The sequence below is a fragment of the Callorhinus ursinus genome, unplaced genomic scaffold, assembly GCF_003265705.2.
Source record: "Callorhinus ursinus isolate GAN/ISIS: 27379988/994484 unplaced genomic scaffold, GSC_fseal_2.0 scaffold55, whole genome shotgun sequence".
Lineage (NCBI taxonomy): Eukaryota > Metazoa > Chordata > Mammalia > Carnivora > Otariidae > Callorhinus > Callorhinus ursinus.
The window spans coordinates 7,302,211-7,326,538 of NW_027397117.1; the positions used below are offsets into that span (position 1 = coordinate 7,302,211).

At 45.2% G+C, this 24,328-nt stretch overlaps 1 protein-coding gene and 1 pseudogene across 1 annotated transcript in view; one reads left to right on the forward strand and one right to left on the reverse strand.

Annotated features, from left to right (window-relative positions):
- GALNT17 (polypeptide N-acetylgalactosaminyltransferase 17) overlaps positions 1 to 24,328 on the forward strand; it is a 453,103-nt gene that overhangs the window by 313,501 nt on the left and 115,274 nt on the right. The window lies entirely within an intron of this gene.
- Positions 21,118 to 21,831, reverse strand: LOC112817510 (ferritin heavy chain pseudogene; annotated as a pseudogene).

Genomic DNA, 24,328 nt, shown 5'->3' on the forward strand with positions numbered 1-24,328 from the left:
TTCCAGTTTTCGGCAGAGATGAGAGACTGAGAACTCCACTCTGAGCCTTCCAGTCAACCCAACAAAGACATGGCAGATTGTAGAGCACAAGTGAACAGAAAAGATCATCAATTAACCTAATAAAATTGATTTAAAGGCCTTTAAACTTGAGAGTGTGTTCAGTGCCAACGAAGGATCTTCCCAGTCCCTTGAAATGATGAGATAAAATGATCAATCGCCCTTACCAACCTCCCTTTTTTGGTAATGCAATGGCAGGAATAGCTACTCCACTGTCAGATTAACCCTTATTTTGTAAAGGGTCTCTACACTCTTCTTCGCTCCTAAGTGCTTGGAGCTGAGCCCGTGAAACTCCTTTCTCCTTCATTGCTCGCCTAATATTTATTGGAGGCATGGTAGGAAAGCAGCGTGGGATTAGCCCTGGCGATTGACTGCCCTTTTTCTCGGATGATTTCTCAGAGGCTGAGTTTTTTTTTAAATGTCATTTGAATTATAAAAATAGAAAAACGTGTGTTATAAAAAATTCAACCCATTGAGAATTACATAAGTCAAAAGCCCCTTATTTTACTGCCCTCCTTTGAACAGTTTGGTATATAGACTTCAGGACCCTTTGCTTTATGCATTTACCAATACGTGTACGTGTGTATGCGTGTGTGTGTGTGTGCGTGCACATGTGTGTACAGGTGCATATGCTCATAAACATACATGACGTCATCTACAAAATTCAGTACATTCAACAGACTTTTTTCCGACAAATATTTTGGTGGCACTTAAGATGTGACGAACTTGGAGTGCCTCATTCATATTATTCTGCAACTTGCTTTTGTACTTAATTCACCAAGGACACATCAATCGCTGGAATTTAATTCTGCCTCAGGCTTTTTATTGAGTACCTACCGTGCGCGAACACTGTTCTAGGGGCTGGGCTTATAGCAGTGCACGCAGATAGGAGTCTGTCCTGTGGAGCATTTTAATCAGGACCTATTGTTTATGGGCACTTGGTTATTTCTATTCTCTATTCCAACAAATGCAATAGTTAATAGCCTTAAATGTATATTTTGTTACTTGGGTATATTTCTAGGCCAGTTTCCCCGAAGTAGAAGCGTTCGGTTCAATCGTGTGAGCATGACAGTTTATAATTCACAAACGACCAGGAGGTTTGAACTGCCCCTCAAGTCGGTGTTCATCAATGGACCATTTGCTTTCTTAACCCAAGGGTAATTACTGTCAATTGCTGCATCATAAGGCCCACGTCTCCTGCTTAGAATCCCTACTCTGCGCTCTGCCCTGGATTCTTGAAGCCACAGGACAGAGTTGTGCTAAAGGACCAGTGACCACTCGCCACCAGGTGGTATGGCGAGAGAGTCCTTGGGTCTCCTGGCCCCACACAGTTCCCATTCATAGTCCCTTCTACCCATGTGCTGTGGACCTAGGCTTACTCTTAACCCAGCCCCTGATGATGTGAGAAGAGAGGAGGTGCAGTTCCGGCTTTCTATGGATAGTTCCTGAGAACCCACCGTGACGGAGCTGCAAATCTGAAACAGGAACGGGAAGGACAACCCAATTATAAATAAGACCATTTGGTGATTTGCACATCATTTCTTTCTGAATTATGGCTGCTCCCTTATGAATACACATGGAGGCCCTTTTCAGAGAAGACTTCTTTAAGCAGAAGAGTTATTGAAGAAAAGAATGTGGTAATCAAGCCCATGCATTCATTTGCTACCCAACAAGAATTTATAGAGTACTTGCTAAATGAAAGACATTGTGTTAATTGCTGTTGATGATACACAGGGGAACTCAAACATGAGCACATTTTGAGAGTGGGAGAAGGAGATCATGTAGGTGAATAAGTGCAGTGTAAGGTGGAAAACCGTAAATGCCAAAGAGAAGTGAAGAACAAAGCGTGCTTGGAGTCTGCAGACGTCACTTCCCTTTGCTGTTGATTGCTCTGTATCTCTGGGAGAAGCCACTCTTCTTTAATAAAAGATAATGATAATCTTGGGAAGGTTATTGAGATTGTCAAGGATGTCGCTGGAGCAGGATACATAGATCTGCATTCTACTTTCCTTGCCCTTTTGAGAATTAAAATATACAGCAGGTATTTTGCAAGCAGATTTACCCAGGCTCCCTCTGCCAAGGTTAACGAATCCAGAGCCTCATCAGATTTAAGATCCCACCTGGCAGATATGTTGAATCCCAGTAACTTATAAATTTAAGCTATCAGCATAGAGAAATCAAGCCTGTTTGGGGTGGGAGGGGTTTTCAGGAACGAGATGTCTGAGCAGTTTGTTTCACTGTCTCCAGAGGGAGAATGCTTGCCCTTTTAAAAAGAGAGCCCACGCTCCAAAAGAATTTCATTTTTCCTTGTCCTTTGGTCAAAGAGTTTCAGTGACCATGGTTGAGTTATGGTTTCAGCCCATGGTTGGGAATATTTCTCATTTTTGTGCCCTGCCTGTGAAATTGACCCTAGCATAGTTCCCATCCAGTTTATTTTCCCCTAACATAGGAAGGAGATGAATGATGCATTATCTCCCTCCCACCAAAAATGATGAAGTCCAGAGTGGCAAGAGTTCATTCGGAGAACCAGCTATAGCCAGCAGTTCCCTTTTTGCAAGCCAACCCTGTCCTGTCTTTTATCCTCTGCAGCTGTAGGCTATTTCTGCCTAAGCAGGAAGAGAGCGCTCTCCCCATCGCCAAGGAAGGAAAGTTGCTTCCTGGTTCTGGCTTGGGGTTGTCCTTGGGTTAACACTGTGGAGACTCAGTTAATTTTGTCAAGTTTACTCCATTAGCATCCCAATTAGCATCTTCCATGGTGTGAATGTGTGTGTCGCCCACCCCCCACCAGCCCAAATTCGTATGTTGAAATCCTCCTGTCCAATGTGATGGTATTAGGAGGTGTGACCCTTTGGGAGGTGATTAAGTATAAAGACAGAGCCCTCATGGCTGAGATTAATGACCTTATAAAAGAGGTCTGAGAGAGCTCCTTTGCTCCTTTCACCTTGTGAGGATACAGAGAAATTTGCAACCAAGAAGAGGACCCTCACCCAGCCATGCATTCTGATCTCATCCATGAGCTGTGTGATCTTGTGCAAGTCCCTTCCATATCTCCGAACCTCCATTTCTCCATCTGTAAGATGGGCAATTAAATACATGCATCTCCGTTACATGGATTCTTTTTGGATCAGATGAATTATATGCATTAACCTTGAATGCTTTATTTATAAATTACAAAGCTTTATTCAAATATAAAACATTTAGTAATTTCCACTCTTGGCCACAGGGAGAAATTGCCCAGGCTCCAGGACCTTGCTGGCCAATGTTGTATGCCAGGATCCAACTTTCGACTCTCTTCATCTCTTTTGCCTATTTTCCATCTCTTTATATGTGCTAAGGATAATTTCATCCATTTATGCCTTTGTTAACTCCATTTCACTCTTTCAGCTATACCTAATTTATTATTTGACTTGCCTGCTGTGTTTTAAATTTCAAAGTCTATACTTTTCATTTCTAGAAGTTTTGTGTCATTTTTCACATCTGCTTGTTTATTTTTCATAGGGTCTCCTATGGTTTTGAGCCCTATTTTAAGGTTTTTAACATTTTTATTTTATGGTCTCTGATAGTTTTGTTATCTCGAGTTCTTGGGGGCCCTAATTCCTATTGTATTTGCTGACTCTCACTTATGGTGGATTGTTTCCTCGTATGTTTGTAATTTTAGATTGTAAGCTCACCTTTTGTGGAGCTTCTGGGTTGTCTGGCTCTGGGTTGAATGTGGATCTCTCCAGTGAAGTTTCTTTGTTTTGTTTCGCTTTTTAATTGAAGTGTAGTTGACACACAATGCTACATGGGGAGGTTTTGCATCTGCTTTTGCCAGTCGCTCCTGGGTATCATCACCTGGGGGCTATATTTCGTGTAAATCTCTAAGCGTGGTGTTTGCTGACCATGCAGCCAACATAAATTAAAATCTGAAACCCCGCTTAGGGACAAGTTATTATGAATTTTCAGGACAATTTTTTCATGCCCAAATCTCAAGAGGAGACAGGCAGGTTTCCTCGGGTCTCCCCTGTAACTTGTGCTTAGAGCAGATTTTCTGAGCGTAGACAGCCTACACAATCACCGGGTTGAAAGTCGGAGAGACCCAGGGTAGTATGTTCTCTGCTGCATCAGAGCAAGCATCCACATTCTCTGAACTTCAGTGTCCCCAACTCTCAAAAGCAGATACTATTACTCATCTAAAAGCATTGCTGTGAGAATCAGATGGAATGACAAATATATGTCAAGCTCATGGCCTCACACCTGCCATAGAGGAAGCAGTCCATCGATGGTGGCTGTCCTCCATCACCCCACTGCAAGGGTAAAGGAAACTCAAACCCAGAAAGAATCAGCCCACTGCTGGATGAGGCACTCTCCCTACTTCATGGTCAGGCCATTATCCTTCCTTCAGAAACCCTCTCATGGATCCACTTGTCCACATTTGGGTACATTTGCCTGCCCTTGAACAATAGAAGAGCTGAGGGTTTTATTTTTTATCTTTTTATTTTTCTTAAATTCTGTCTCAAACTTAGAACGGGGTCCCTGGCCTGAGCCTGCAGCAGGAGAGAAACCCAAAGCTGAGGAAGGAGGGACCATCACTGTTTTCACTGATAATGAAGGCAATTTTCTAACGATAAAGGAAGCACAATAAAAGCTCTCACAAAATGGCTTTCATTACCCGTTCTCAAGTCTTTTCTAAACAATAGGTTATTAACCATATGCAGTAGGGGCTGAAGCTAATTGTTTTCCCTACTTTTCAAATAAAGAAATGAGTTGTACACAGTGATTTCTTAAGGACACTGCCAATGCTAATATTCTGTCAATTGATTTAATGGAGAGCACTGTGGAAGAGTCAGAAGTTCATAGAGACTGGGAGTTCTGCTCATCTTTTTGTTTTCTTGAATGGTGGAGATACATCCCTGTCTCACTCTACCCCCAGATGACAACAACAACAGCAGGCTTTTCTTATGCCTTTGTGCACATGGCTTATCCAGGTTCTACCTGGATGTGCTGTGGCCACGACCCATCCTTCCCTTGTCATGGTGGAGGAGACTGCCTGGTCTCAGGGTTCAGCTTTCCCCATCATTTTCTTGGTGACTTAGAACCAAGAATTCCCTCAGCCTTGACCTGCTCATCTGTGAAGAGACTGATTCCTGCCTGCCTCCTGTACAGGGTTTAGAATAAAATAGGCATGCTTTGGAAGTGTGGAATCTGGCACAAATGGAAAGGTAAGATGACTGTTGGGGTGTTATCTGTCTATTTGGATTATGTGTAGAAAACAGTGAACATATCAGGCTTAACTATTTATTCTTTAAAAGGCCCACTTATAAGGTTGGCCCTTGGCTGGCATCTTGGACCTCTGATAAGAATGGCTCACTTCATGTGGTTTATGCTGTGTACCTGCCTTCCTTCTGAGAGACTGGAATTTTGGTACATGCTAGGCAGAAGGTACCCCCATAATCAATAAAAACCCTGGGTACTGAGTCTCTGGTGAGCCTTCCTGTTAGACAGCATTTCCCAGTGTTGTCTCAGCTCTTTGCTGGGGGATATCCTTTCTGACTCAATGGGAGAGGATCTTGAAAGCTTGTGCTTGGTTTCTCCAACTGTGTTCCATGCACCTTCTCTATGCTGACTTCCTTCTGTCCTTTTGCTGTAATAGATCATAGCCATGAGTATGACCATATACTGAGTCCTGTGAATCTTCCTAGTAAGTAATCAAACCTGAGGGTGGTATTAGGGACACCCTCATGCAGATGTTCATTAGGTCTGCAGCTTGAATAACACATTGTGCTGGACTCCCCTATCCACCCCACTGTCCAGGGCGCTGGCCTTGCAGACTCAAAACACAGGCTAGGACTCTCAGCAGGGCTAGTGTCTCAGAGAAAGAACAGGAGGCAGTGGGTCTCGCTGAAGCAGGAGGACTGGAGGCTACCAGAGCTGGGAAGATACACATTCTCTGGAGACAAGTACTGGATTCTAGAAGAACAGGAAGAATCTGCCTGAAGGATTGCATGTGGCAGGGGAGGACCAGATCCATGTAGGTACTGTGGACCACTCCCAATAGTGTGGTTCTCCCTGAGGCCAGGGCCAGCACCCACCCAAAGGTGACACATACTGTGGGGAAGGTAGGGGGAAAGGAAGCTCCATGGGCTTTGTCTGGGAGAGCCTGGGTTCAGATCTTGGCTACATACTTACTGGTGATTTGCTGCTGGGAAGAGGATTTACCTCCTTTGTGCCTCAGTTTTCTCATCTTTCAGTTGGGGATATTAATAGTACCTCCTCCTAAGTTGGATTAAGTGAAAGGATTAAATGAAATAATGTATGTAAATGCTTAGAACAGTGCCTAGGACTTACCAAGCCCTCAGTAAAACTGAACTATGATGGGGTTGGTGGCAAAACTGTCAATTTAATGGCTCAGAAGTCCCTGCCCCTCAAGCCGGGCAGCAGAGGCTGCTCATAATGGGCACATGGGGAGAGGTACCTCTGGGCTGATAAAGACCAGGTGAAATCACAGCTGCCCAGTCAGTTCTATATAAACATGCCTCTGCTCTGATTTTCACTCTGTGACTCTGTAGGTCTGGATTTGACTCTGACTTAACTTGGATTTTCTGATCTCTTCGCTGGAAAATATTTGGAGCTTTGTCTTCTAAACTCTGAACCTGGCAGGGCTGCCAGGCATAACCCAGCCCTGTACAAAAGGCCAGCCTCATGCCTGATCTCCCCGGCTTCCTTCTGCCAAGCTCCCTCCTCCCACCCAGCTGCTCCCAATGCATCATGAGTCAAAGCTGTTCTTAGTAGTCCATTCCCTCCTGGCCGCTTCTCAAATCTCCCAGTGACAGAATTATTCTGCTCTTTTGGACCCAGTTTGGTGAGTGTGGATGGCAGAGAGGCAGTGCAGTTGTCATATCTATTAAAAGCGTGCTCTGCTGCTGATTTGTGCTGCCCAAGCTCTCCCATTGCCGAATGCCCATAACTGGGAAAAGAGCAATATGGCCATTTCCCCAGTCCTGGGGCCTGGAGGTAGGGGTGGGGAGACACAGGACAATGAAAAACAGAACAATACACTTGCCAAAGGAGTGCAACAGACAACAGGTTCTCTAGAGGTTGAGCGCTACTGTGCTGAGCTAGTCAAAGGATTCATGGAAGCAGCTGGGCTGAAGCTAACCCCATAAAATATAAGGACTTGAATAGGAGATAGCAGGGGATGGTCTAAACACAGGGGATGAAGTACAAATAATCTTGTCCTTTGAGTGAGGAGCAAAGGATTCAGAGAGGGAGGGGATTCTAGAAAAGAAATTTGGAAAGCTAAGAAGGGGCCAGATTTCTGTGAGCCTTGAATGAGTATTGCCTAGAAGTTTGGAATTCATCAGGCAGGTGTTGAAGATGCCCTGAAATTGAGCATGGTCATGACCTTTGGAAAGTCTCTGTACTTGGAACCTTAGGAGAGAAAACATTTGGGGTGTTGGACGATGTTCTGAGGCAGAGCCAGCTGGTCTACCTGTGCTTCTAGAATAGGTGACCCGTCTCTTCTCCCTCACAATAGACACTGTTAGCAAGGAATGTTGTCATTAAGGAAAAAGGCAGCCAAAGTCCTGTTCTTGTGGAGGATTGCTTAATGACATATGTTACATCTCCTTGTAATTATCCAACTAATCACCCTTCTAAGGAAGTCACTGACAGCATTTGTTGTTTCTTTCTCTGAGCCAGGGAGTGAATGAGGGGGTGTGAGAAATGGCTTTGCTTTTGAGCTTCTGGGAGTTCTGCGTAAAGTCCCTTAGCAGCCTCTGGCCTCTCATAACCATGTGGCCTCCATGTTTAACTCCTTCCTCATGCCATTATTTCCAGGAGGGCAGGTTCATGTTTCATGTGGTCTTGCTGTTATTCCAGTGAGTTCCCACACTACAAGTCTACTTGACCAGACTTACCAGTCCTTCTGGGCCCCTGATCCTTTCTTGATTTAACTCCAGAGTGGAATTCCAGGGGCTTTTAGTCCCGTGGGTTGAGAAGGTGATTGAAGGAGATTGTCCTTCATGAGCTTCTTGGCCAAGTATCTATATGACCATGAGAAAGGATCTTAATGTAAATCTGGTAATAATATGTTATAAGATTTAATATATCTTATTATGCCAAAAGAGTATTTCTTTTTCTCCTTCAGTTGTGCTAGAAAAAAAAAGCCCCTTTCTGTCATCCCAGCTTGTTATATGGCAAGCCCAAGAGGGGATGGGGGAAATGCCAAACTCCTGGGAGAATTTTGGAGGAAAAAGAATCCCATTCTGTCTTATGGGTCTTCTGGGAAAACAGAAAAAGAAGTGTAGAGGAAAAGCTTGGTAGATTCTCCACAGAAGCATCTGGAAAAGAATATGTGACTTTCTCAGCTATATACTCACCCTGCTTACTTAATACCATGTCTGAATATAAAGCCATCTCTTACTTGTCTTTTTTTTTTTTTAAAGATTTTATTTATTTATTTGAGAGAGAGAATGAGATAGAGAGAGCATGAGAGGGGGGAGGGTCAGAGGGAGAAGCAGCCTCCCTGGTAAGCAGGGAGCCCGATGCAGGACTTGATCCTGGGTCTCCAGGATCATGACCTGAGCCAAAGGCAGTCGCTTAACCAACCCAGGTGCCCTCTTACTTGTCCACGTGCATAAAATCCAACATACTTAAAAATAGAATAATTAGAATGTGATATATTCAAAACAACTACTAGCTCAAATGGGTCCTGCCCCAATTCAAAATTGAGAACAATGGTTGCTGGTGTTATATTTTTAAATAAAACTTCTACATCATTCAGTGTTTTTTTAAATGATATTTTAATAGCACCATATATTTTTATCACGGGGATATGCCAAAATATGTTTAACTGTATCTCTGTTGGTGGAAATTTAAGTTTTTAGTTTTTCTCTATGACAAATAATGTTTTGATTAAAATTCTTACACAAAAACTTTGAAAAATCTTTGATTATTTCTTTTCCTTTCCCCATCTGGCTGCTTTATAAGATTATGTCTTTTTTGTTTATGTTTTTTTAATTTCGTTGTGATGTGTCTAGGTGTGGATTTCTTTTTATGTATTCTGCTTGAGATTTGTTGAGCTTCTTAAATCTTCACATTGATGTCTTTCCTCAGTTTTGAGACATTCTCAGCCATTACCTCTTCAAATATTGCCTCTGCCATTTTTTCTTCTCTCCCAGGATCTCAAAAACCCATGTCAGACTTTACTGTATTCTCTATATAACCTCCCCTCATTTATGTATTTTTCGTCTTTTTGTCTCTCTGGGCTTTGTTCTTGAACGTTTCTTCTGACCTATCTTCCACTTTAATAATGCACACTGCCTAAGTGTCTAATCTGCTGTTAAACTATCCATTGAGCTCTTAATTTTAGTTACTTAACTTTTCAATTCTACATTTTCTTTTTCAATACCTGCTGTTTCACTTTTTATATAGTTTCCAGCTTCCTGCTGAAATTCGTAAGCTTGCTTGAAACCTTTCTGTTATCTCTATTTTCTGTGGGTCTGACCTTTGACATCTTGAGTCTGATGCTTCTGATTATCTTTGATTATGTGTTGGAGAGCATATTTGAAAAAGTATTTGCTGAAAGAATTTGAAACCTAGAATGATATTACCTGCATCTAGGGAGAATTGTTGTTTACTCCTGTCAGGAGCATGGGAGTACTGGTAACCCTGATCCCTTTAATCAAAATTCAAGAATTCAAGAGTTGAAGTTCCCTGGGCTACTCAAATGAAATGAAGTGGACTTGTATCCTGTGGGAGGGCAGGTTGATTTCCAGTAGACTGTTACTCTTAGGTCAGCCTTTCATTGTCCTAGCCAAAAATGGAAGGTGGTTTATCATGTTGCCCTTCATGGTGGGCCCTGAAGTCTAACTTTTAGCTTCCTGGTCTTTTGAGGTTGCCATAAATGTAGCCCCCCTCTCTGTACTGGTACATAGCTCTGGGCAGAAGCAAACCTAGCACTGGGATTCCCTTTATTCCAATCTCAGCCAGATCTCAACTCAATAGTTCATATTTATAATTTTGTTCATCTTTAATGGTTTTATTAAGATTAAAAAAATTTTTAAATCCAGTTTCTTTCATTGTTTTCAGCTGGAAAGTTGTCCAAATCACACAATCCAACATTCTCAGAGGCAGAAATCATTATTATTATCTAGGATAAATTCGTGGGCATGGGATTTCTATGTCTAAGACTTGTACACTGTTAAGATTCATGAGACATCTTGCCAAATTACTTTTCTAGAAAAGTTGTTTTTCTTTTGTGACTCCTTTGTTCTTTTCTCCTCCTTGTTTTCTGTTGGTGTCTTAGAATCTATTCATTCTTCTAAGTACTCCAAAACCTGTAGCAGGTTTTAAATTGTAGTTGCAAGTCAGATGTGGGAAACGTTGACTTTGTTTTTCTGTATTTGAATTCAACTTGATCTCTAGCCCCCATTTTCACTGATGATGAGAAAGAAAACTAATCTTGTCATCTCAAGGGAATTCAGTTTCTTCCAATTTAAAACTCCATTTCTCTGAAGTCAGTTGCTCAGTTAAATCATGATTACACAGGCTATTCTCTGTAAAGGTTGCTCTTTTTCCTCAAAGAATCTTCTTCTCCTGCTTCCCCCCTTGAAGAACTCCTAGGAGCAAGTGGGAGCTGACATTATACAGTGGTGATGGGGAGAGGTGTCTAGGATGTAAGCTGTCCTCTGTAACCTTCTTGGCCCCTGTTAACGTGCCTCATACCTGCCATCTTCAGCTTTACCCCCTATGTATTCACTGCTGAGGTCCTTCGTGTCCTGATCCTGAACTCCAGGCATAATATCCACCCATTCTGTGCCCTCCAGGCCCCTGACTCCCTTGATCCAGTCTGTTTAGCCTTTTGCCACCACTCCCCTGGGAAACGAGGGAACATCAGGATTTCCTGCAAACCAAGAGCTAGCTGTGGGCACTGGGAGCACTATTGTAAGTCTTCTGCCTGCCTAAACATCACTCAACCATCTCTGCCCCACTGCCTGGGCACTCTGCAAGACATTCTCCCTTCTGTAGAGTGCTAGGCAGTGTTCGGGAGGAAGAAATTTTCTGTACCCTTCAAGATCCTTCCAGCTGCTCTAAGGATCAAATTAACATGAGACATTAACAGAGGAAAATCAAATTTAGTTTTGTACTTACGGGGAATCCACACAGACGTGAAATTCTAAAGACAGTAGGCAACATGAGGCTTATATGAGCTAAGGAGAGGCATGGGGGTCTGAGGATACAAAGGGAGGACGACCATTAGCAGGAAAGTAAGAGGAGATGTTTGGAAAACAAAGGTTGCCCTATTATACAGATAAAATTTTTTAGATAAAAAGGAATCTCTGTGAATACCTCTCATCCTGGTACAGGCTCTCTTTTACAGTGTAAATTTAGGCAGTTGAGGAGGCAACGTTCTTCTCCTGAATCTGCTGGGTTTTTATTGCTTTAATTTTATTTTTTAAAATATTTTATTTATTTGAGAGAGAGAGCACACACTCACAAGTGGGGGGAGGGGCAGAGGGAGAGAGAGAATCCCAGGCAGACTCCACACCAAGTGCAGAACCCGATGTGGGGCTCAATCTCTTGACCTAGAGACATGACCTGAGCTGAAATTAACCAAATGAGCCACCCAGGCTCTGGTTGCACTTTTGAATCAAATATGGATGTAGAGCAATTGAATCTGAGTGTCTGGGAGTGATCCCAAGCACAGGTAGTTTGTCAAAGCTCCCCAGGTAATCCCAGAGTGAGCCAGCATTGAGACCCATGGCCATGGAACAACCTCGTCTTGCCTTTGCCTGATTTTTCAAAGGACGCTCAGATTTAGAAAATGCTTTTCTTCTGTGCATGGCTATGGTACTTGAAATCCTGGCTTCAAGACTATTTCAGTAGTTTCAAGAGTCGGCGTTATAGTCACAACTGAAAATTAACACTTCTTTGCTTCTTTTCATCTTAGTTCTGACAGTCTTTACTCATCTCAAAGCTATGACTGCCTCTGGATGAAACAGTGAACCCAGAATAGAAAAGCATACTCCTATATTTCAAAATATATATTTTATTTGACTACTTTCTTAAACTACTTTACTACTCCTCTAACCCGTAAATAAGCAAGGCCATCAGAAAGCTATGTTCTTACTTTGACCTCATTTTGGCCTTGAAAACAGTTGTCCTCATCTTATTATAATTGGGTAAATGCTGTGAGCCAATGCTGAGGAAGGTTTTAGGAAACAGATTTGTGGAGCTTGCTGTGTTACTGAAGCAGTGTTTTGATGAGACGGTTCGCCAAGTTACTCAGTGGAGAAATACCTTTTGGGTCTTAGAGGCCAAGTATTTGTACTTCTCTTTTAAAGATCTTTTGGGCACTGTAGATGATTCCAGTAACTCTGTTTGCAGTGACTGCCAGAAAGCCTCTGCTGCATTTGTGGCACACATTTACTAAGTATACATTATGTGCACTAAGCTCACCCTTGGCATCAGCTTCTCCTGCTCACTTCCCCTCTGCCTGCTTATTCTCATTTACTTACTTCTAATTGTATTTTATCCCACGGTACCTGCATTTATATAGGATGTCCTCAAACCTTCTCAGAAAGATTCTCCACCATGCACACATCTCAGTACTCTTCCTTTGGGAGGGGAGGAAAAATAATTTTCCTTTTACCGTTCTAGGTTCTTGGCTGAGATTCCTCCCTGTAATAAAAAGATTAATAGGAGAAAAACAAACAGAAGTTTAATAACATGTATACCTTTTGTATACATGGGAGAGACCAAGGAAAACTGATTAACTCCCCCAAATGGCCCAAGCTACCACCCTAAACACGATCTTCAGCTAAAGACAAAAGAAAGATGGTGGGGAGAAGGGAGGCTGTCAGTAGGGGGTGGCCAGGAAAAGCACAATTAACAAGGGTAAGGTTTGTTAATGATGATTTAAGTGGATGCCTTCTCCACTGATGAAGGTTTCTAGAGACTTCTCTTCCAGGTACAGAGAGGGAGGCACCCTTACAAATGGTGTTGGGTATTAAGGAGGGTACATACTGCATGGAGCACTGGGTGTTATGCGAAAACAATGAATCGTGGATCACTACATCAAAAACTAATGATGTATTTTATGGAGACTAACATAACATAATAAAATAAAATTTAAAAAAAGTTAAAGAGGCGCCTGGGTGGCTCAGTTGTTAAGCGTCTGCCTTCGGCTCAGGTCATGATCCCGGAGTCCTGGGATGGAGCCCCACATCGGGCTCCCTGCTCCACAGGAAGCTGGCTTCTCCCTCTCCCACTCCCCCTGCTTGTGTTCCCTCTCTCGCTGTGTCTCTCTCTCTGTCAAATATATAAATAAAATCTTAAAAAAAAAGTTTAAAAAATGGAGATTCCCCTTATAAATGTAAAATTCTCTTTCCAAAGGGTAGGTTTCCAGGGCTACTCCTGTGTCTGCTGTTTCTTAAAAATAACCAGTTCAAAATAATGCAACATATTTTAAGAAAAAAGGAAAAGAAGAAGATAACAGGAGAGGAAGAAAAGGGGAGTATGTCAGAGGGGGAGATGAACCATGAGAGATGATGGACTCTGAAAAACAAACTGAGGGTTCTAGAGGGGAGGGGGGTAGGGGGATGGGTTAGCCTGGTGATGGGTATTGAGGAGGGCACGTTCTGCATGGAGCACTGGGTGTTATGAACAAACAATGAATCATGGAACACTGCATCAAAAACTAATGATGTAATATATGGTGATTAACATAACAATAAAAAAATTAAAAAAAAATAACCAGTTCAAGATAATCCTTATAGCAAAGAGGCATATTTTGAACTGGCATATTCTGTGCTCCTTCACTTTCCTTATGGAACAATGAGTGTTGCTAGCCTGATGCCACTTTTGGGTGTGCATCCCCAAAGCCTTCACCAGATTTGTTCTCACATCAGCCCTGGAGGCTGGAGAGGAACTATTACTCCCCCTTTACAGATGAGAAGGACACTCATCCATCCTCTAAGTCTTTCTCTCCCCAAGCCCCTTGTCTGCCCTTTTGAAAGTTACCCTTTTGCCTGTCACTGGTACCATGTTGCTCCACATGGAGTCTGCGCTCCCCTCTAGGGGTCATGTTTTAGAACAGAGTTTGGCAAATTTTTTCTCTAAAGGGCCAAATAGTAAATACTTTAGGCTTTACAATCCAAGAGGCAGAGTCAAGGCTGTTGTGTGGATACCTATAAACAAGAGTAAAGGCCAATTTCCACAAATATTTTATTGATGAAATCCAAAGTATAATAATAATGAGGACAGTTTTTTGGCCTTCATGTCTACTAATGTGGGTGATGGGATTTTTGTTGGGGGAGGGGTAACATTTTGCTGTGTTCTCATCTTCAAATCAATATGTTCATCTATAAAAAGCATTCTTAGCTCTTGGGTTGGACAAAAACAGGCGGTGGTGTGTGCTGACCCCTGTTCTAGACCTTTCTTCTGTTTCTCTTCCCCAAACATTCACCCAACTTAGGTTTTATCTCAAGAGATAGCTAACCAGACACTTAAATATACGTACATATGAGGCGTTGATGGCTGATAATGGCTTAACGTGTTATCACTTCTTTAGAAACTTTGTGCTTTTACAGAAATCGTCTTCAAAGGATTATTTGCAAATCATTTTCCCAAAGCCTCCAGAAAATATGAATAGCAAAGAGCAAAAGTATTACGCTGAGAAGATTACTTGTAGGGAATATCTTACTAGGGAGTCTTGATATGGTCTTTGTTTTAATAAAAACAAGCGCAGGCAAAATCAGCCAGCCAAGGAAATGCGTCTGGGACTGGCAACTGCAATCCCCACTGGCATTTTCTGCATCTGTGAAAAATCACACTCCAGAGAGATGAGCATTTCCTTTATCTTCCACAGGGAAAAGCTCCTTCCTACCCAGACAGTTCCCTTCCCAATCTGGAAGAAGTGGTGGTTTCAGCATGAATGATCTCTTCAGCAACAAAACGGAAAGTGCTACCTCCATTTACCAGACGAAGCTCCGGCCTTTGGGCCCTATTTTCTTGTGAGATGTTTGTGTGCTGGAGATAGTGTTTGATTTTTAAAAAGGCAGCGGCACTTACCCTTTTGGTATTTATATGTATAGCAGAGGCAAATGGAACTCTGAGTATTAAATTACTATACTGCGCCAGTTGAGAATTCTATGCAAGCCAGCCAACTCCTTCCCCCAAGTTGTATTTTTAGTGTTTAGCAGCTGCAAGTTCCCAGAAATCTTCAAAGCAGGACCACTTATTCCACCCAGTGCAAGAGCTCGTAGCTGCAGCCTGTATTTCATGATCTTGTTTAGGAGGCTGTGGGATTCCTAGGAGGGTGTGGGGTCAGACACCACCAGGCTGTCTGCACTTACTTCCATGTGTCTGCCCTTGGCCAGCTCTGACATCAGATTCCTCCACTGGAAAATGGGGCTAGTAGTATCTACCAAGGAGAGCTGCTTTGAGGATTAGGGATAACTATGAGTTGTCCTAACTCAGCACTGGATGGATCCATTTTCTCAATATGGGGCGTTGTTGGCCTGGGTGATGCACCACCCACCCGGTCCTCCTCCCCCATCCCTGCTCTGTCTTTGGGGCCCTTTAGCACATCAGTATCTGTGCCAGAGGATGGCTGAAGAAGGGTGAAGAATGAGACACCCTTTCTGTGTATTAGGAAATGGTGTAAAAGTGCTCATCGCATACGTTACTGTAGCAAATGCAGTGAAATAAGTACATTTTGAGTAAACAAGCTACCTAATGCTGAGGAAGTGGACAGTATCACCAAAATACCCAGTGCAGGTTGTACCCTGAGAATGGGACTTGCAGAAACCCTTTCAAGGATAACTCCAGTGATGGTGTAGAGTTTTATATGCTTTTCCTACAAATGGGGTCTTAGCATTAGGAGGTGCTCAGCAGGGGCACCTGGGTGGCTCAGTCAGTTAGGTGTCCGGCTTTTGATTTTAGCTCAGGTCATGATCTTGGGGTCATGGGATCAAGCCCCATGTCAGGCTCCATGATCAGAGGGGAGTCTACTTGAGATTCTCTCCCTCTTGCTCTGTCCCTCCCCCCATATTCTCTCTCTCTCTAACTCTCTCAAATAAATAAATCTTTTTTTTTTTAAAGGTTTTATTTATTTATCTGACAGAGACACAGCGAGAGAGGGAACACAAGCAGGGGGAGTGGGAGAGGGAGACGCAGGCTCCCCGCAGAGCAGGGAGCCCAATGTGGGGCTCGATCCCAGGACCCTGGGATCATGACCTGAGCTGAAGGCAGATGCTTAACGACTGAGCCACCCAGGTGCCCCTCAAATAAATAAATCTTAAAAAAAAAAAAGAAGGTGCTCAGCAAACAGGCCTGGACATTAACTGTAGCAGAGCTGGGGCCAACAGAAATGGCAGGTATCTGAGTTTGAGGACAGAGGGAAGCAGTGAGTCCCAATGAGGCAGGCCAGCTGGAATCCATGAAAAGAGAAAAACAGGGTGAACCCTGGATCCCTTTCAGGTCCCTGTTCGGGCGCCACTTGCCACGGCCCGCGTGCAAGGTCGAACAGGGGTGAGGGTAAGAGAATGAAACATAAAAGTATGGGAACAGGAGGGTTGCCCACGGGGATGCCGCGAGCAACAACTTTATTCTTTCTCACACACTTTATATAGGCTTAGGTTATATAACAATAAGACATAAACAAGTTCCACAGGTTCCTCCCTGCCCTTCTCCTGTCTCCGTCCCGAGTTTCTGGTTCAAGGCCAGATTCCTCAAGCACATAGTTTCTTCCCAGTTTTGTTTACGCGTTATGCCCTTAAAGGGCCAGGTGCGCTATCTTTCAGGGTCTATCAGTAACACTGTGGTCTTCTTGGCCTATAAACAACTCGGGCTAGCCAGTACAACATGTTTTTGTATGGGGGCAGTTAGGTGGCCATGGTTCAAAGGGATCAGGGAGCCTTTGCTCTACCCGATTAACCCCTTTGTTGCTCATGGCTCCCGACACCCTGACTCATGAACCATCAGCCTCATATGAATTTGGAGACATGGCCACCAGAGACAGGGGACAGAACACAGCGGGGACCTATGAAAGCAGCAGGAGGTATGAGGCAGGCAGGGCAAAGCAAGGGGCCAGTACCCTCACTGGACCAAGACAGCTAGCCACACAGTGACATGCACATACCCAGTCACTGACGATCAGGAGAGCGAGGAGCAGAGGAAGGACCCCTCCCAGTGCAGGCTTCTTTCTGAAGACAGCAAACCATCTAGTCCACAGGCCACAGACCAGCAGAGTCTCCATTTTCTAGCATCTCTTCCCACTCCAATGGTCTTGTTCACCAGTAATAACAAGCGGCGCCATGACTTCAACCAGAAAACATCTTTACTAAGAAACAACAATAACAAAAAATGGGGGCGTCTGGGTGGCCCAGTCGTTAAGCATCTGCCTTCAGCTCAGGTCATGATCCCAGGGTCCTGGGATCGAGCCCCGCATCGGGCTCCCTGCTCGGCAGGAGGCCTGCGTCTCTCTCTCCCCCACTCCCTCTGCTTGTGTTCCTTCTCTCGCTGTCTCTCTCTCTGTCAAATAAATAAATACATAAAAAATCGTTAAAAAACAACAACAAAAAATAATAATATTTGCTTGTTCACTAGGACAGAATCACATGTGCTCTTATTCCCTCAAGTCCTTGGGATCTAGCCTAACAAAGGTGTCCTCCATGGCCTCGTAATGCTTATTGACCCGATGAACAAATGAATGAAGGAGTGAACAAACATGATCCCTACTCAGACCCCTTCTCTACAGTGATTGATAAGGTATGCAGAATAGAAAGCCTTCCCTCACATGATGGTTCAAGGTGCTAGGAGCCATGGAAGTGGGATTGCACACACATTCTCTTGGACTCTCCATGCAGAGGCACAGACTCTGCACTCAGTTGTGGAGGTGAGAGATGACCTCAGGATGGGATGGACATTGCAGGCTGGACAGGCATTTCTCTTGGGGCCACTGTGACTGCCCCAATCTCTTCCCTGCCCCAATACTTAACCTCAAACATCACACCTCTGTGCCATGCTCTACCAGACTTTCTCATTTCTCTTTCCTCCTGGAGTGCAGACTACCTCCTCTGCCTGTCTCACTCTAGACCTGAAATGTTTCTTGGAGTGACACTATTGGCCAGGATACTTCCTCACCAGCTTCTGCCCCCTTTGCCCAAAACCCCCCCCCTCAGTCCTTTATCCTTCTACTGTTCTTTTATACGTCTCCATAATAACTCACATGTATTGAGCACAGAGCACATTTGTTTTCTTTATCTTCTCAGATTCTTACGACAGTCCTACTAGGTTATCAGGGCAGTTTCATGTCCAGTTTATAGATAAAGAAACCAAGTCACCGCTAGTTGGATGACTGCCCCACAGGATGTTTAGATTAGTGTGCTTTCCCTGAACCCTGGGGCCCTGGGTTTCCACCCATTCTAGAGTGAGGACCATGGTGCTCACCATGATACAACCATTTATCCCAGATTGAAAATATGGTCTTTGGGCTAAAACATTAAATATTTTGCAACCTTCTCTCCAGAGTGCTAGAAGATCTGTCTCCATGAACAGAGAGTAAGAATGGAGATAAAACCACTCTTCCAGTCTCCCACCTTCTTTTTTTTTTTTTTAAGATTTTATTTATTTATTTGAGAGAGAGTGAGCAAGAGCAAGAGAAAGTGGGAGAGGGAGCCTGGGTGGGGGGGGTAGGACAGAGGGAGAGGGAGAGGCAGGCCCCCGGCCCAGCAGGGAGCCCGATGCGGGACTCAGTCCCAGGACCCAAGGATCAGGACCTGAGCTGAAGGCAGACACCTAACTGACTCAGCCACCCAAGCACCCCTCCAGTCTCCTACCTTCTGTTCTAATGGCAATTGGAAATTTCGGGTTCATGTTTATAATGTGACATAACAATCAAAGCAAGCTTGAGGATTGTTATCATCAGCTCCACATTTTTTATTGCGGTAAAATACATATAAAATTTACCATGTTAACCATCTGAAGTGTACAACTCAGTGGCATTAAGCACATTCACAGTGTTGTGCAACCGTCACCACTTTCTCCTTCCAGAACATTTTCATCACCTCGAATGGAAACCCTGTACCCATTAAGCAGTCACTCCCTACTACCCCTCCCCCTCCCCACTGTCCCAGACAACCACTAAGCTGCTTTCTACCTCTATGGATTCGCCTGTTCTGGATATTTCACGTAAATGGAATCATATAATCTATGACTCTTTGTGTGTGGTTTTTGTCACTCAGCATAGTATTTTTGAGGTTCATCCATGGTACAGTACTATTAGTACTTTATTCCTTTTTATGGCTGAGTAATATTCCATTGTGTGGATACGCTACATTTTGTTTACCCATTCATCCATTGATGGACATTTGTGTTGTTTCAACCTTGTGGCTATTGTGAATCATGTTGCTATGAACATGCACGTACAGGTTGGTGTGGGAAGACCCGCTTTCAGTTATTTTGAGTGTATAGCTGGGAATCTGGCTGGAGCAGAGAGCGCAAGGAGAGAGGAGGTCAGAGAGGCCCCAGGAACACAGACTGTCTAGATGGGGCCTAGTGACCCCGGCTTTTGCTCTGAAAGAAATGGGGAATCATTGGAGGGTTTGCAGCAAAGGCCTAGCCTGATCTGATTTATATTTTAGTAGATTGTTCTGGATGCTGTGTTGAGAGTTTACCAAAGGAGAGCAAGGGTGGAAGCAGAAGCCAGTTGGGAGGCCATTGTAGTTACCCAGGCAATATGATGATGATGGCCTGCCCTAGATGGTGGCAGCAAAGGTGGTGTGAAGTCATCAGATCTCAGCTAGGTCTTAAAAGTAGAGCCTAAAGATTTTCTGACAGATTGGCACCAAGGCAAACACCAAGGTTTTTACCTCAATATTTTGGAAGAATGGAGTTGACATTACCTGAGATAGGAAAGACAGTGCGTGGGGCAGGTTTGAGTGGGAAGAAGGTTAAAAATTCCATTTTGGCCATGTTTGAGAGATGTCCTAGACACGATGGAGATGTTGAATAGGCAATTGGATATTGCCAGTCTGGAGTCCAGAGGAAGGATTCAGACTGGAGTGTAAATTTGGAAGCTATTAAAATATAAATGTTGCTGAAAGCCATGAGAAAAAACAAGACCACCAAGGAGGGCGCCTTGGTGGCTCAGTCGGTTAGGCGTCTGCCTTTAGCTCAGGTCATGATCCCAGGGTCCTGGGATTGAGACCTGCATTGGGCTTCCTGCTGGGCGGGGGGCCTGCTTCTCCCTCTCCCTCTGCCTGCTGCTCTGTCTACTTGTGCTCGCTCTCTATCTCTCTGTCAAAAAAAAAAAAAAAAAACCCACCAAGGAGTGAGTATAGTTGGATAAGAGATCTAAGGGCTCTGCCCTGGAGTCCTCCTGCCTTGAACACCAGAGAGAAAAGGAAGAGTCAACAAAGAATATGGATCAGAGCATCCAGGAGGACACCTAGGCATGTGTGGTGCTGTGGACGCCCAGGGGAGATCCTGCTTCCACAGAAAGGGAATGAGCCGCTGGGTCAGATGCAGCTGGGAGGGCACCCGTGATGAAGACTGGGCCTTGAACATGGCATTTAGGACAAGTCATCTCTGACCTTGACAAATGCACCTGTGGCGGAGCAGTGAGGGTGAAAGCCTGGTTGAGTGGGTTTAGGAGAGAACCAGAGAAAAGATTCAGAGGCACGGGTATAGACAGTGCTTTAAAGGGGTTTTGCTGTAAGGGGAAATGTTAAATGAGGAGGGGGGTGGCTGTAGGGGAAGTGGGTGGAGAAGAAGATCTGTAGGCTCTGTAAGCTGCTAGGAATGATCCAACCCAGGAGGTAGGCCAATAATGTACAGTATTATTCTAAAAAGTACCTGGGAGTTTTCTTTTTCAGGCCTGATGAGGACAAGAGATCAAGAGGTCAGTGCCATCGAAAAGATAGTTTTAAGTTCCCAAGAGGAGGCATGCCCTGCCGTGCAAGGCCATATGAGGAAGCACCTGGGTCAGTCAGGCGGCAGAAGGAGTGAGGGGAAAGCACAGTCAGGAGTCTCCGCTGTGGTTTTTTCTTTTTTTTTTTTTTTGGTGGGGGGGTACCAAATTACTTTATTTGAAGAATGGTACAAATGAAAGAAGTTAAGTAGATGTTTTGGTACAACTTATAGAAAAGGTAAAGGTAACCCCAACATGCATGCACTGCCTTGGTGACCAGGGAAGTCACCCTTGTGGCTATGGGAGGACAGCCTAAGGCTTCGCTCTCACTATCACTGTTTCCCAAGGTGTGCTTGTCAAAGAGATACTCTGCCATGCCAGATTTGGGAGCCCCCCATCTTGCGCAGGTTGGTTACGTGGTCACCCAATTCTTTGATGGATTTCACCTGCTCATTCAGGTAATGAGTCTCAATGAAGTCACACAAATGGGGGTCACTTTTATCAGTGGCCAGTTTGTGCAGTTCCAGTAGTGACTGATTTACGCTCTTTTCCAAGTGTAATGCACACTCCATTGCATTCAGCCCGTTCTCCCAATCATCACGGTCTGGTTTCTTGATATTCTGAAGGAAGATTCGGCCACCTCGTTGGTTCTGCAGCTTCATCAGTTTCTCAGCATGTTCCCTCTCCTCATGAGACTGGTGAAGAAAATATTTGGCAAAGTTCTTCAAACACACATCATCGCGGTCAAAGTAGTAAGACATGGACAGGTAGACGGAGGAGGCGTAGAGCTCCAGGTTGATCTGGCGGTTGATGGCGGCCTCCGAGTCCTGGTAGTAGTTCTGGCGCCCCTACGAGGGGGACGCGGTCGTCATGGCGGCGGCTGAGAAGAGGCGGCGGCTGCACGGCGCTGGAGCTGCGGCGGGGGCCTTGGAGCGGTCCGAGGACGCTATGAAGAGATGGCGGAGGGCTGGCTCTGAATGGCCGGCCCGGGTGGGGGACGAGCGCCGGGTTCCGTCCAAGCACTGTTGAAGCAGGAAACCGCGGCGACTCTCAGCAGAGACTGTCTCTGTTGTGGTTTTTTCCAGAAGGAATGGGCAAGGCAGGGTAAGGCTTAGGATTGGCTAGTTGGAATAATTTTGGCGAGCTCTGGGGAATAAGGGCTGTCCCCAGTCATCTGGCTCCTGGTTCTGGGATGATCAGAGCAGAGAGATATTGCCTCCTGGAACATAGGACCCAGAGAAGGGCTAAGTGTGGGCTCTGGGTTGGTTAGTTTGCATAGGAAAGGCAGTGCTCCCTAGCGGGTCTTCTGCTGTCTCTAAGAATTGGCCACCCCTGGGAAGGGCAGTCTCTCCCCAGTTGGCAAGGCCCGGGATGCCAAAGCCTCAAGAATACAGAGACAAAGAGAAGACATTTGATACAGGGGAGGGGCAATTGCTGGAGTGAGTCTTGAGTAACAACAAAGGACAGGTGGAGGGGTTGGCGTCGGCTAAGAGCATGAGTTCAGTTGAGCCAAGAGTTCAGTTATAGCAAAAGGAAGGAAAGTGGGTGACAGCACGAAGCAAGTAGATGTGGGATGCGGGGACATTCGCTTTTGTTCACCGCCTTTCCAGGGAAGCAGGAAGCAAGGTGGTCAGTTGGGAGTGAGGGAGAAGGAGGTATTAGAGGCTTGAGGAGGGAAGAGAAGGTGGGGCAGAGGCTTCTAGGACGGTGAGGGAGGAGGGCCCTGTAGCGGGAAGGAAGGAAGGGCAGCAGTGAGACCCACTGAAGGCTCACAGCCCTAAATTTAAAACAAGACCAGCCCACATGGTTACGTGCGTCTCTAACTGCCTTGAGCTGTGCGTTACAGGTGTGGGAGTTGCCTTCATCAGCATGAGGGTTTTGCCAACTGAGAACAACAAAGTGCGGGGGGGGGGGGACAAGGGGGTACCAGGGCACCATTGCAACAACTGTTGGGGCTTTAGGCTGGGTGGGAAAGGGGTCCACAGGGCCAGTGGATCGGAGGTCCCAGCGGGGAGAAAGACTGTGGGCCCGCCAGGTTCAAGGAGGTGAGCCGGAAAGATGGGGGATGGTAACGGGACTTGAGCGCTCTCAGTCACAAAGCAGTGAAATTTGTGTTCTTATTTTTGCCGAGGTGTATTTTCTATAAGGTAGGTATTAGTTTTTTGTACCATGAAAAATTATTTTTTTTTCAGATAGAAATGTGTTTTGAAGGGTGGGTAGGATTTGCATAGATGGAGGCGGTGTTGGGGAAGACGTTTCGGAAGAAGCGGGGACAGGCATAAATTGGGACAGGCTTTCTGAACGATGACTAGCCCAGAGTAGCCAGGCCATGGCATCTGTGGGGCAAACAGCTGGGAAGGTACTGAGGAGGACAGGGCAGCTAAAGAAGAGCCTGTCCTTAACTGAGGAGAGAATAGGGAGGCAATAAAGGGTTTTGGGGTGGGGGGGAAGACCTAGACCCCGGATGGGCCCTTTGGCACTTACAAGGAGAAGAAGCGTGGACACGGAGGTTTTTGCATGTGGTGGAAATCCTCCCCATCTCCCTCCCAGCTGGAGCTGTTGTGCGTGTTGCATATATTCTGCACCACAGCAACAATAAAAGTGATTATTTTTAATTTCTGTTCTTCTCCTCTGTAATAGAGCTATTAGACTTTGGCAGATCCCTTAATATGATTATCGTTTTTGAATGATTTTGAATTGAAATGTTTGCACTAATGGTAACCACAGTTGAGTTTGAGGAACGAGGCTGTAGGCTCACGTTCCAGGATCTCGTCAGCCCCAAGGCGCCGTTGGCTGGGCAGGTGGCAGGGAGACCAGAGGGGAAGTGGGGGCAAAGCTTGGCTAAGGACGGGTCTGGCCAACCCTGCCCCCACCCCCACCCCTGGTGCGGCAGCTCCCAGGCAGGGCCCGGAGATGGTGTGGTGGTGGACACCTGCTCCTCCCTGTGCAGAGAGGCAGCTACTCACCATCAGTGCAGTTGGATAGTTCCAGAATGCAACGCAGTTGTCCCACCGACCTCACCAGAAATGCTGGCTGGCCTAGCCGGGGATGGGGACAGGTGTCTTAATTCTTCAGTCTCCATGTTTCCCAGCTCTATGCGAGCCACCTGCCAGGAGCCTTGTGCCGCGGAGCCCTGCTCTTGCACACGGTGGGGCGTCTGGGCTCAGCAGGGAGGCCACCTCCTGGGGGCTGATGTCCAGGCTGGTGCCAGCCTCTCTTTCTCAGGTACCACCTCCCGAGACATGGAACGGTGCCTTCCCTCTTCTTGACACCGTGGCACATTTTCCCCGTGGCCTTTAGGATACCTTTTGGCAGGCCACCACCAGCAATAATGGTCAATGGTTTGTCCCAGGTCTGCATTTCATTAGGGCCAGC